Consider the following 13,832-nt stretch of genomic DNA (forward strand, 5'->3'; position numbering starts at 1 on the left):
TGAGGGCAGGAATTTCTTTTGCCTCTTCTTTGAATCCCCAGAGCTTAGCATTGTGCCTGGCCAGCTAATAAATTCTTGTTGACTGGCTGACCACTTTATCTCCTGAATGACCTGGCCCTAGGTTTTCCCACTCCCAAAGATTAAGACATTCCCTTTTCCACCTCTGGGTACTAAAGAGAAGTGTGCCTCACATGTATCAATGCCTGACCTAGGCTCACCACTGGTATGACCTCACTGGCAGCTAAGATTTCAAGTCTTAGACAGAAACAAGAATCTGTAAGCCAGAAAGAATTTATGTCACGTAAAAGCCAAGAATCCTTTCCTATTATTTTATTATAACATTTTACGATTAGATTGTTATTTCATGGAGAGCAGGGACCATGGCAGTCCCTGTGTATTACACAATGCCCTCTCTACCTGGGGACAGCCTTGGGGGTAGCAGGCTGCCTCCTACACACAAATTTTTAAAATGCTAAAAGGCCCTACCTGCCCTCAAATATCTCTCCAACAGCCTACCATGACCCAGCCTCCCTACCACTAGAATTATATAATAAAACAAGAAAGTCAAGGGCTAATAACCTTCTTCAAAAGGTCCTAGAATCAGAGTTGGAAGGAATTCCAGCTGGACTATTTAGATTGGAATTCCTCCTATAATAGCTCCCACAAATGATCAGCTAGCCCCTCCTTAAAGACATTTAGTGAGAGGGAACTCATTGCCTTATCAGGCATACTTTTTCTACCTTTTAGCAACCCTAAAAGTTAGGAAGTTTTTCCTTATATCAACCTAACTGCTCAGATGCGACTTCACCCGCTTTTTCTTGTTCTACCCTCTGGGCAAAATGTTTATGTAGCTAAGGGAAGGTGGGAGGGAATATGTATTTATATGGCATCTACTGTGTGATGGGCACTGTCCTAAGTGCTTTACAAATGTCATCTCATTGGATGCTCACAACAGCCCTATGAGGTGGGTGCTGTGCTGATCCCCATTTTTCACACTTAAGAGAACTGAGGCAGACAGAAGTGACCTGTACCGCTAACAAAGAATCCCATTGTCTTCTTAGTACATCCAGGAGAAGCCAGCAATTTGTCAGATTAGTTAACTCTTTAGATCCATGTGAGGGATTAGAAACTGGATCTTGCCTCAAGAGAGGGTGAAGAATGCTACTAACAGGTTGGGGGAGAGTGTGCAGTTTAAGATACAGATGACTTTGCTTCTTGGTACATTTACATGTACCAAGGGATGGACCCTGGGACTTGTCTAGATAGGCAAGAAGTATTTATTAAGTACCTATTATGTACTAAGTACTGAGGATATGGTTGTTTGTCCTTCCTTCTCAAAGAGGACCTTGACATCAGGAAGGTGATAACGGGACTTGCAAGTGAATTGGATTTAAGTGAGGAAGGGCAGTGCAAGATCACCAGCCTCACTTTCTCCTTCAGAGCCATCTGGGTCCAGCGGTCAGATGTAGATCAGGATGAAGAACTGACGTTACAAAGAAAGGCAAAAACAGTCCCTGCCCTCAAGGAGTCCACAATCTAAGAGGAGGAAACAACTATATAGAAATTACTTACGCATATGTAAACATGTAATAAGTATACATACACCACATATGCTATATATAAACATATATGTGCATGTGTGTACATACATGTACATATACATTCGTGCACATGCATATACACATACACGTATACAACATCTATGCATGTAGCCATTGGCCGGGGAAGACAGAAGGTAAACATGAAAGTGAAAAGGCTTGGATTTAAGAGATAGAATCTCTCTCTTGTTCAAGGAACAGCAAGGAGTTCAGTATTTCTGGATTATAGAGTAAGTTGAGGGAAGTTGAGTGTAAGAAATTCAAAAGGCAGGAAGGGACCAGGTCAGGCATTTACACGTTCTGTCCCCCATTAGAATGTAAGCTCCTTGAGGGCAGGAATTTCTTTTGCCTCTTTTTTGAATCCCCAGAGCTTAGCATTGTACCTGGCTAGTTAATAAATTCTTGGTGACTGAGTGGTGCATCAGATAGAGTCAGAAAGTCCTGAGTTCAAACCTGGCTTCAGTCACTTAAAAGAGATATGACCCTGGCCAAGTCACTTAACCTCGGTCTGCCACAGTTTCCTCTACTGTAAAATGGGAATAATAAGAGGACCTGCCTCCCAGGATTGTTGTGAAGATCACATGAGCTAATATTTGTAAAGTGCTTGGCATACAGTGGGAGCTTAATTAATTCCCTCATTAACAGTTTTAGAAGGCAAACAGAGAGTTTTGGATTTGGTCCTGGAGGTAGTAAGCAGTCATCAGAGTTTATCAAATAGTAAGTTAACAGGGTCAGACGTGTGCTTTAAGACATGGGGTGCTCCAGATCTCTGTTGGTGATGGTGATGAACATGAAAGAGGGAAAGGAGCTGTTGGATAAAAATGAAAACAAGCTGCTAACTCACAGTTTTGCTTTAAGCCATCCTTTGTGTGTTTGGAACATAGGTGGTTCTGTGACCTGGTGGACAGATGCTACACCTGGTGTCAGGAAGAACTGAGTTCAAATCCAGCCTCAGACATTTCCTAGATGTGTGACACTGGACAAGTCACTTACCTTCTATCTGCTTTAGTTTCCTCATCTGTAAAAAGGGGATAATAATAGCATCTATCATCTAAGGTTGTTAGGAGGAGAGAATAATTATAAAGTGCTATATAAATACTAGCTACTACTTTTATTATACTAGCTCAACCACTGTTAGCTAACTTAGCTATGACTTTGGACAGAACTCTAGGCTTCAGTTTCATCCTCTGTAAAATAAGGGGTTTGTTCTAAATTATCTCAGGTCCCTTCCAAACCTGACATTCTTTGGATCTACAGGCTATGATGTCTAATGACCATTTGGAATTTCTTCTTAAAGGTGCGTGCCTCTTCCAGCCCCTTCTTAAGACTTCCAGAGAAATGGGGCCCAGGGCAGGAGGACGAAGGAGGTAACGATGCAGACGCTTCCTTCTTTCTCTGTTCCCTTGCTTTGGCTGCACCCATGGCATTCCCCTGGGGACTGACTTCAAATAGAAGCTTTAGAACAAACTGGGGCCTCTGTGGACGAATGTCCCTAATCTCAAGCCCTTCCGTAGAATCAGTCAGCTGCACTGGTCACGCTAAGACAAGAGGTGAGAGAGAGTGAGGACTAGGGGAGTTGTAATCTGGGAAACTTATATAATCACAACGTCCTGCTCCAGGAGATTTCCAGAGAGGTCATTAGAAAGGTCGGTTCCCAGTGAGATGGTGCTTGAACAATTTCAAGTTCAGAAACTGGCTTGGTACGCAGGGCCATTACCTCCCTGCTCTCTACTGGACACAGGAGAAGCAACACATGGCAAAGGAAACGCGCTTCAAGAGATCCAAGAAGAGCAGCTAGGGAGCTCCCCAACTCGTCCCAGACTGCCTGTGAGGAGAAGAGCAAGAGACTCCTGAAAAACCCTCAGAGGGAAACAGGGGGGACCAAACAAGGACTCTTCTGCTCAACACGTATTTCTTGGGGTCCAGTGATGTTCTCATTATGGTGGTGAATAGCAGAGACTCTACACTGTAGAGAATTTAAAAAGAAGCATAACCCCGTCCCTCCCTCCAGGATCACAGAATTCTATTTGAAGACACAAGACATACACACATGAAACTGTTCAGTAGTAATGCAAGGCAATGATTAAGTGAGAAAACACTTGGATTGTCAAAAGTTTATAGGCATGGGGAGGCTGGATGGTGCAGTGAATAGAGCACTGGCCCTGGAGTCAGGAGGACCTGAGTTCAAATCCGACCTCAGACACTTAACACAAAAAACTAGCTGTGTGACCTTGGGCAAGTCACTTAGCCCCAATTGCCCTCCAGAAAGGGGAAAAAAAAACTTATAGGCATTCAGAGAAAGTAGAGGTCAGGGTAGGATGGATGAATATGGAAGGCAGCTAAGTGGCCCAATGAATAGAGTGCTGGGCTTGGAGTTGGGAAGACTCATCTTTGCAAGCTCAAATCTGGCCTCAGACACTTACTAGCTGTGTTACCCTGGGCAAGTCATTTGCCTCAGTTTCCTCATCTGTAAAATGAACTGGAAAAGGAAATGGCAGATCTCTCCCAGTATCTTTGCCAAGAAAACCCCAATGGGATCATGAACAGTCCAACATGACTAAAAAAACAAAAGACTTAACAGCAACAGGAAGGAAGGGCAACTTGAAAGTAACCTTAGAGACCATCTGGCCATTGATTCACTGGCCTAACGCAGGGATCACAGGGTCTTAGGACCAAAGATCATAGACCCAGAGCTAGAAGGGACTTCAGGGGCCATCCAGGCCAATCCCTTACCTTCACCAACGAGGAAACTTGACCGAGGTCACAAAAGTAGCACTTGTCAGAAGTCCTCTGATTCCAGACGTTTTTCCCACCTTATTACATTGCCTTCAGCCATCTCGTTTTACAGACAAGGAAGCTTAGGCCCAGAGAGGAAAAGTGGTTTGTCACACAGGTAATACTGACCAATAATAATAATTTATTGGGTGTCAGCCATGGATAAGACACTACGCTAGGCACTGGTGGAGGTACAAAAAAATGAAGGTAATCTCGTAGTCCATATACCCAAGGAAGATACAGTCTAGAAGTAAGTGGGAGGCAAGGGACAGGACCTGTGATTTCATTAACATAGTGAAATCCCAGTGAGGAAATTCCTTCCCCACGTATACATATTGCCTGCTCTTAACCTTAAGAGACTTAAGAGTTGACTGGGGCACGGAGCATCAAGTGACTTTACTTAAGTGACCTCAATGAACCTAGTGACCTGTCCAAGATCACATAGCCAATGTGTCAGAAGCAGAACTTGAACCCAGGTCTCCAGCCATTATGATACATATGAAGTAAAACAACATAGATTTGGGACAGTGAATAGAGCACAGGCCCTGGAATCAGGAGGACCTGAGTTCAAATTCGGCCTCAGACACTTAACACTTACTAGCCGTGTGGCCTTGGGCAAGTCACTTAACCTCAATTGCCCTTCCTTCCCCCTCCAAACAGCAAAAAAACAAAAAACAAATCACATAGATTCTAAGTTAAAGGAGCAGCAAAGAATAATAATAAGAATTAAGAGGAGGGAGTAAGTGCTTCTAGCTGGAATACTTCCAGGAAAGTGAAGAGAGACCTGCTTAGGAGAAGACTGGCAAGAGATAAACTGAAGGTGCTCAGGAAGGAGGGAATGAGTGTACTCCCTTAGAAAACAGAGAGAGATGGGCTCCAGGGCACTGCCAGGCATTGGGAATGAACGGAACCCTTCCCTAGAGGCAGAAGAGAAAGATAAAGGGTGTGGTTGGAAAGTGAGGAAAGTCTGGCAAGGCTGACAGAACATATACCAAATGACCATGAAAGTGATAGTAGGGATTAGAAGCAGTATGTTATTGTTCAGTCCTGTCCTCCTGGACCACAGCATGCCTACACTGTCCATGGGGATTTTCTTGGCAAGGATACTGGAGTTGTTTGCCATTTCCTTTTCCAGTGGATTAAGGCAAATAGAGGTTAAGTGACTTACCCAGGGTCACAGCTAGTAAGTATCTGAGGTCAAATTTGAACTCGGGTCTTCCAGATTCCAGGGCTGGCACTCTATCCACCGCCCCACCTAGCTGATTTTTAATTGCTATCCAGTTCTAAATCTATGCTTCTATGAGCTGCCAAGTGAAGAAAGTTTAGACAGGATTAGGGACATGAGGAGGGAAGAAAAGTTTCTATCTTTATGATCTAGAACAACTGATATGAGGACTGTTCAAGGGAAGTCGACCAGAAATGAACAAAAGACTTGTCAAGAAGCATGAGGGTCTAGTTGAAACCTGAACAATTAATCTACAAGCATTTATTAAGCACTTGCTGTGTTCAAGGTACAGCAGATAGAGTTCTGGGCCTGGAATCAAGAAGACTTGAGTTCAAATCTAGCCTCAGATCCTTAGAGCTGCATGATGCCAGGCAAGTCACTTCAACTCTGCCTTGATTTCCTCAGCTATAAAATGGGAGTGATGAGAATGCTTACCTTGGGGCAGCTAGGTGATACAGTGAACAGAGCACCCACCTCAGAGTCAGAAGGACCCGAGTTCAAATGTGACCGCAAACACTTAATACTTACTAGCTGTGTGACCTTGGGCAAGTCACTTAATCCCAATTGTCCTGCCTTCCCTCCTGCAAAAAGGAAAAAAAAGAGGCAGCCAGGTGGCTCAGTGAGTAAGAGTGCCGGCCCCAGTGTTGGGAGATGCAGGATCGGTTCTGGCTCAGATACTTGGCACCCACACAAAATAACTGGCCGTGTAACCTTGAGCAAGTTATTTAACCCCAATTGCTTTAAAAAAAAAAAAAAGGAAAAAAAAGAAAGAATACTTATCACTGGGTTGCTGTTCATCCCAAATAAGATAATATTTTTATTTTTAAAAAAAGTTCTTAATCACAATACCTCTCATATAATAGGTGCCATGTAAATGTTTGTTCCTTCCTTTTCCCCTCCCTCTGCCCATAGATACAAAGAATATTTGCATTTGTAGCAGGCCAGGCCCGAATGGTTTTGCATCTTTATGTAGTAGCATTTTGCAAACCAGATGATCAAGAGAAGACAGTGCATGGGTGGCAGGGACAGAGAGGGGAAGGACAGTGATTTAGAGTTGGGAAACTGGCATACTGGACAGTCTGAGAAATGAGGAAGGCATTGATGACTCAATGTGTGTACCCAATCCAAATCATCCCCTAGACACTGGAATAAATGGCTGTTTCTGTGATTCTCAAATACTTGTCCATGCCCCTAATAAGAGGGAATTTGTGCTATCCTTTAACTCTTAATGGGAGGGACTTTCAACATCACGGAAACTAGAATGACTACAGCTTTCAAACTATCCTTCTGCCCTTTGCCAGTCCAAATCACAGAATTTCACCCCAGAAGCCAAAATATTTCAGCAAGTATTACAGGAACAATGCCTCCTACATCAGCAGTGTACCCTTTGTGACAACTCCTTGAACTTGTCAGCGCTTGAGATGAATATTCTGGCAACACAAGAAAAATATGCCATCTGAAGCCTGCCATGGGAACTTTTTTTTTCCTTTTTCTTTTAAAGAAGAAGCCAAATGAACTGAAACATTACAACAAAACAAATGTCAAGAAAATGAATTTTTGCTCATTCTCATCAAGAGTTTGGGTTGCAATCATTTTCTTTAATGAATTCTTAATGTGAAGTAAATTAAATAATTAGCTACAAATGTGGTCCCTGGTGATGCATTTTGCATCGGTACCAGCGGACGGGCTTTTGGGGTTGCTGGGCTGATTGAGGCCTCATGGTTCTCCCTTGTATTCTAATTCCCTTTTTGCTGTTTTCCTTTTTGAGAATGAACAACAAATTCTAGGACATCTTAGTTCAGTGAGGGTCTTTGGGAGCTAAAGCATTATTTTTAATCTGGTCTTTTGCTTTGACATTTGGTATCCAAATAACAATAAAACCTTCAGTTTTTACAAAATTGGACCTTAAAAAATTAAAAATCCCTAGAGAACAGGATAAAATGAAGATTGCTTCCAGATGAATAGTTATGCTAACCAAGGCTGACACCTGCTGGTTTCTGCTTATCATTAAACACTCAAACTATTTCATTACAACAGAGAGGGGAGGAAAAAACCTTGTAGATGGGAATTCTTCCCAGTCCATCAAGAACACCTCATCTGCAAGCTAAATAAAGACTTCAAATGCTTTTACAGGACTGGAAGGACCAGATTCAGTTTGCACAGATATTTCATTTCATTTTGCTACTTTTAACTCTATGCTGCCAGCTAAAGACCTGAATTTGGAGAGCTAAGGCTTCAGACCCAATCCTACTAGAAGCTCACTGTTGAATTTCTGCACCCTCAACAATGATTATGAAGAGATCTGCTAAGGTCCTTAACCTCTCCATCCCCAGAAAATAAGGCACAGAAGAGAAAATAGAAGCTAACACCATAGATAACTGTCTGTTGTTCTTTCAAAACCAGATGTGATCCACATTGCCAGAGGACTTTAGAGAATCCTGAAAGCGTTGACATGTCTTCTCTATTACCCATGAGCCCTTTGGATATACATCCTGCAACCAGTCTGATGCATATCTCAGCTTGGTCTGCATGTTATGGTATAAGGAAGGCTTAATTTTCAGTCTGTGTCTATGTATGTTGGAAAACCTGGCTTCAAACCCTGGCCTCTGACACTTACTAGTTGGATGGCCCTGGGCAAGTCACTAAAACTCTCTGAGCGTCAGTTTTCTCACCTATAAATGGGGTTAATTAAAAAAGGAAATCCCTTCCTGACAGAGATTTTATGAAGTTTTAATTTTTTATTTAAAAATAATAATTTAAAGAGTGAAAAAAGGGACAGCTAGGTGGCGCAGTGAATAGAGCACAGGCCCTGAAGTCAGGAGGACCTGTGTTCAAATCCGGCCTCAGACACTTAACACTTACTAGCCATGTGACCTTGAGCAAGTCACTTAACCCCAATTGCCCTCCAAAAAAAAAATAATAAAGTGTAAAAACCACTTCACAAACTGTAAAGCACTATATATATGTATATATGGTATATATATGTATATATATACGTATTACATATACACATACATGTCAATTATCTCATTCTTTTTCAGTGGACTTCCCAGAAAATTAGTCCTGGGATAACTCATTAATCTACTATTATTCTTTTCTATTTAATGTTCAGAAGCAATTGCATAGGTGGATAAAATGACATTTTTAAGTAATTAAATAGAAGTATTAGTTTGTAAATCCATCTTTTGTAGGCTCTCAAAAAAGTATATTCTGCACAACTCCAATAGCAGACAGGATAATGGGGATAATACATAATATGATGATCCTGTTATAATATGGTTTTGGTTTCTTCCACTGTTGGTCAGTCTTTTTCCAGTCATGTATGACCTTTTTGTGACCCCATTTGAGATTTTTCTTGGCAAAGATATTGGAGTGGTTTGTCATTTCCTTCTCCAGCTCATTTTACAGATAAGGAAACTGAGGCAAACAAGATTAAGTGACTTACCCAGGGTCATACACCTAATAAGTAAGTGTCTGAGGTCAAATTTGAACTCAAGATGAGTCTTTCTGACTTCAGGCCCAGCACTCTGCGCGCGATGGCGCCACCTAGCTGCCCCTTTTCTCCACTAGATCTCTATATTTTGAAAGCTTTTCATTCCATGTAGATTTGAGATTATGATGAGTATTTTGGAACAGGAACATCTATTAAAACACATCATTCTTAAATTTTTATGAATCAACATATGTCAAGGCAACTTGAAGAAACCTATTTGTCTGTTCTAACGCATTTTATTTGTTGAGTTCTCAAAGATATTTTGAGATCTGTATTTATAATACAGATTTGTCATCTTTTAGTTTAGGAAAGACAGTGAGCTTCTGCTGTATACATTTCTCTGCCTCTTGCCGGGTATTTGATAGGTGCTAAATTTTTGCCACCTTTGATCATGTGTTGTGCCATTTATACTGTTTTCTTGCATAAACTTCATTGATTAACATTAAAGATACTTCTGTAATATCAGATTGTGGTAACCTAACCCAAAATTCCTATCACAACCTTCCATTTCTATAACATAAATCCTCATGACTCAGCTATTTGTTCAACACCTACTGACACATTGTTGATTGAGTTTACATGGACGTCTTCCATAAAAGACTTTTTGATGTCACTCAGATATCTAAGCCTTTTTATAGACCCCATCCATTAATAGGTAAACCATTTTTTGTTACATTCAACAAATGCCCTGAAGTGTACATATCATCAGACTTTACTATTGCTGAGTGAAATAATGTGTGTCTATTCCAAAAGATTTTCTGTAAATTTCTCATCTGTATATGAGGTGTTCTGAAAATACCTATCAATCTTCTTTCTCCTTTTTAATGAAGAAATGCCAGTCTTTCTATAAGTGCTTTAGGGTGATGAATCTTATTTGATTAATTTTGGATAGATTTTTATTAGGTCACTTTACATATTTCTCACTGTCCATTTCACAATTCCAAAAATATACTTTAACATTGGTATTATGTATTATTGGTGGAGTTGTGAACTGATCCAAGCTTTCCAGAGAACAAGTTGGAACTATGCACAAAAGGCTATAAAACTGTGCATACCCTTTGATTCAGTAATACCACTACTAGGTCTGTATCCCAAAGAGATCATAAAAAAGGGAAAGGACCCACATATACAAAAATTTTTATAGCAGCTCTTTTTGTGGTGACAAAGAATTGGAAATTGAGGGGATGCCCATCAATTGGGGAATGGCTAAACAAGTTGTAGTATATGAATGTAATGCAATACTACTGTGCTATAAGAAATGATGAGCAGGTGGATTTTAGAAAAACCTGGAAAGACTTACATGAACTGATTCTGAATGAAGTGAGCAGAACCAGGAGAACATTGTACACAGTAACAGTAATAGCAACACTGTACGATGACCAACTTTGATAGACTTAGCTCTTCTCAGCAATGCAATGATCTAAGACCATTCCAAAAGACTCATGATGGAAAATGCTCTCCACATCCAGAGAAAGAACTATGGAGTCTAAATGCAGATTGAAGCAGACTGTTTTCATTTTCTTGATTTTTTCTTTCTCATAGTTTTTCTGTTTCTTCTTTCACAACACAACTAATGAGGAAATAAGTTTAACGCGATTCTACACATATGGCCTATATCAGACTGTTTGCTCTCCTAGGGAGGGGGTGGAGAAGGGAGGAAAGGAGAAAAATTTGGAACTCAAAATCTTACAAAAATAAATGTTGAAATCTATCTTTATGTGTAACTGGAAGAAATACTATTAAGTGCAAAAAAATAAAAATGGAAAAAAGTGGTGTTATGTAGATGTTTACCACTTTAAATATATTCTTCCCATTGAGCTTTCAGTCGATCAATAAATATTTATCAAGTACCAGTATGTGCCAGGCATTGTGATGAATGCTGATCATACAAACGGAGGTAAAATACAGTCTCTGCTCTCAAGGAGTGTCCTGACATATTCACAGCCACAGTTTCGTCCATTATATCTTGCATTATGCTCAGTGTGTCTCATTTTGAGGAGAGCAAGGCATTTTATGCATCACCTTAATCTACTGGTTTGTTTTGACTTTCATATTCAAGTACAACATCTTCATTCTCTATTTTTCCTTAGAGAACATTACAAAATTTATACTTGTTGAATCCAAATGATATTCCGATGTCATTTAAGAAAGATTCCACAAGATGAAGGAACTTTTTAATGTATTTTGAAGTAGAACCATATAGCTTAATGACATCCAAGTACATCAAGTGATTAATAAAATGTTTAACTATCACTCTTACTTTGACTTGGAAGCCATACTCAGTTCTATTTCAAAGAGTAGATAATGAGTTGAAGGCTAGGTAGAATTGTAACAGGCTTAAACTATCAAATTAAAACTATTATGTTCTATCCATTGGTCTTGACAGTATTGTGTTGGTGGCATATTTTAAGCTGAAAATAGTTTTCCACATGGACATCAAATGCTTTACATTCTCACTACACTTGGGTGCATCTTAATATTTGTAATGTATTAAAAAGCCGTGAGTGTGGAATTAAGCCAATTTACTATTACCATCTTTTTCTGATGGAGCCCAGTTAGAAACAGTCTGAGGACATCATTATCTTGTTATCATTCTTTTCTATCCAATGCTTTTGGATAATTAATATTATTATTACTATTACTGATTAAGCTAAGGCAATACTTTTTTTAGGAACAAGGAATAAAAACAATAGCTCACATTTATATATTGCTTTCAAGTTTGTAAAGTACTTCACATGCACCGTGGTTTTTGATCGCCAAACCCTTCTGAGGTAGTTGCTATTATTATGCCCATTTTACAAATAAGGAAACACAGGGGCCTGAGAGGTTGTCAAGTCTGGTCAACAGTCACCTGCCAGGCACTGTGCTAAGCAGTAAGGATACAAAGAAACACAAAGGAAGTTGTCGTCCCAAGGAGCTCACAATCTGATGAAGGAGACGGTCTGCAAACAGCGCTGTACGTACAACTAAAATATATACAGGATAAAACTGAGATAATCAACAGAGGGAAGGCACCAGAATTGAGGTTGGGGGAGGGTTAGGAAAGGCTTCCTGTAAAAGCTAGGATTTTATCTGGGACTTGAAGGCATCCAGGGAAACAGGGAGGTGGAGATAAGGAGAGAGAGGGTCTAGGCAAGGGGGATAGCCAATGAAAATGCCTGGAGTGGGGAAATGGAAGTCTTGTGTGAGGAACAGCAAGAAGGTCAATGTCACTGGATCTCAGGGTATAAGTTGGGGAGGAAGGTGTAAGAAGGTGAAAGGTAGGGGTTAGTTTGTGAAGGGCTTTGAATAGTTTGTGAAGGGCTTTGAATGCCAAAAAGAGGATTTTAATATTTGATCCTAAGGGTGATGGGGAATCAATGAAGTTTATTGAATAGGTGAGCAAGTTGGTCAGACTTGTGCTTTAGGAAGAACAGTTGGACAACTGAGTGAAGGATGGACTGGAGTGGAGAGATTTGAGGTAAGTAGACCCCTTCCCCCACCCCCCACTCCACAGACACATGCACACATACACACACACACACACATACACACACATACAGAGTGGACCATGGCAATAGTTCAGGTGTGAGGTGAGGTGATGAGGGCCTGCATATACCAAGGTGGTGGTGATCAACTTTCTCTGGTTCACAAGGTAAGCAATAAGGCCTGGGTTGTGGGATGGTTTACCCCACAAAGTCACCTCTCTGGGTTCAAATTTGGATAAATAAGACCATCATTATGTCTTCTCTTTCTCCTTATGAATCAGTGGAAAAACTACCGAACTTGAGTTTGCCTGCCACTTACTACCTGTGTAACCTCGAGGAAATCACTTAACCTCTCTGAGCCTCAGTTTCCTCACCTGTAAAATAAGGGGGATTGTCTAGATTAGATCAAAGATTCTTAATCTGGGGCTGAACCTGTTTTAATATTCTGATAACTACATTTTGTTTAAAAAAAATTTGTTGTCCTATCTTATTTTGTGCATATTGAAAAACTCTTGGGGAAAAAGGGTCCCATGTTCTCTTTACCATTTTTCATTCCAGCTGATACAATCCGTCTTTATAACCTGACTAATGTATAATGTGAAAGTATTTACAGATACTGTACTTGACTATATGCCGCCATGGGGGGGAAGGGAAGGAGGGGGACAAAATATGAAACTCAAGGAATTGTGGAATTGAATCCTGTAAACTAAAAAGAAACAAACAAATTAATTTTAAAAATAGTAATAAAAGTTGAAAAAAAAAAAGAAAAAGGGTCCACAGGCTTCACTAGACTATCAAAGGGCAAATTATCCCTGGTCTGTCTTGGTGAAAAATGCTGTCCACCTACAGAGAGAGAACTGATGAATTTTGAGTGCAGAATGGGTTTTTTTCCACTTTATTTTTCTTGCTTTTTTTTAAACATAGTTAATATGTTATTAATTATTATTTATTTTTATTCTGTATTATATTATTTATAAAATAAATAAAATTTATTAAGTTAATTATTAATAACATTAATAATTAATTACTAATACTGAAATACATGATTTCACTTGTATAATGGGTATCACTGCTTTCAGTGGGTGGGGGAGGGAAGGAGAGAATGTGGAAGTCAAAATTTTTAAATGTTAAAAATAATTTTTAAATGAAAAAATTTTAAAATGAGTGCCTGGTCTAGATGATTTCTGGGGTTCCTTCCAGCTCTGGACCTATGATTATGGTGCTGTAAACTTTTCCCAGTCTTTCCTGACCCGGTTTGGGGTTTACTTGGCAAA

Source organism: Petaurus breviceps, unplaced genomic scaffold (genome assembly GCF_028583685.1).
Source record: "Petaurus breviceps papuanus isolate PSGF00001 unplaced genomic scaffold, PetGlider_PUasm1.0 175, whole genome shotgun sequence".
NCBI lineage: Eukaryota > Metazoa > Chordata > Mammalia > Diprotodontia > Petauridae > Petaurus > Petaurus breviceps.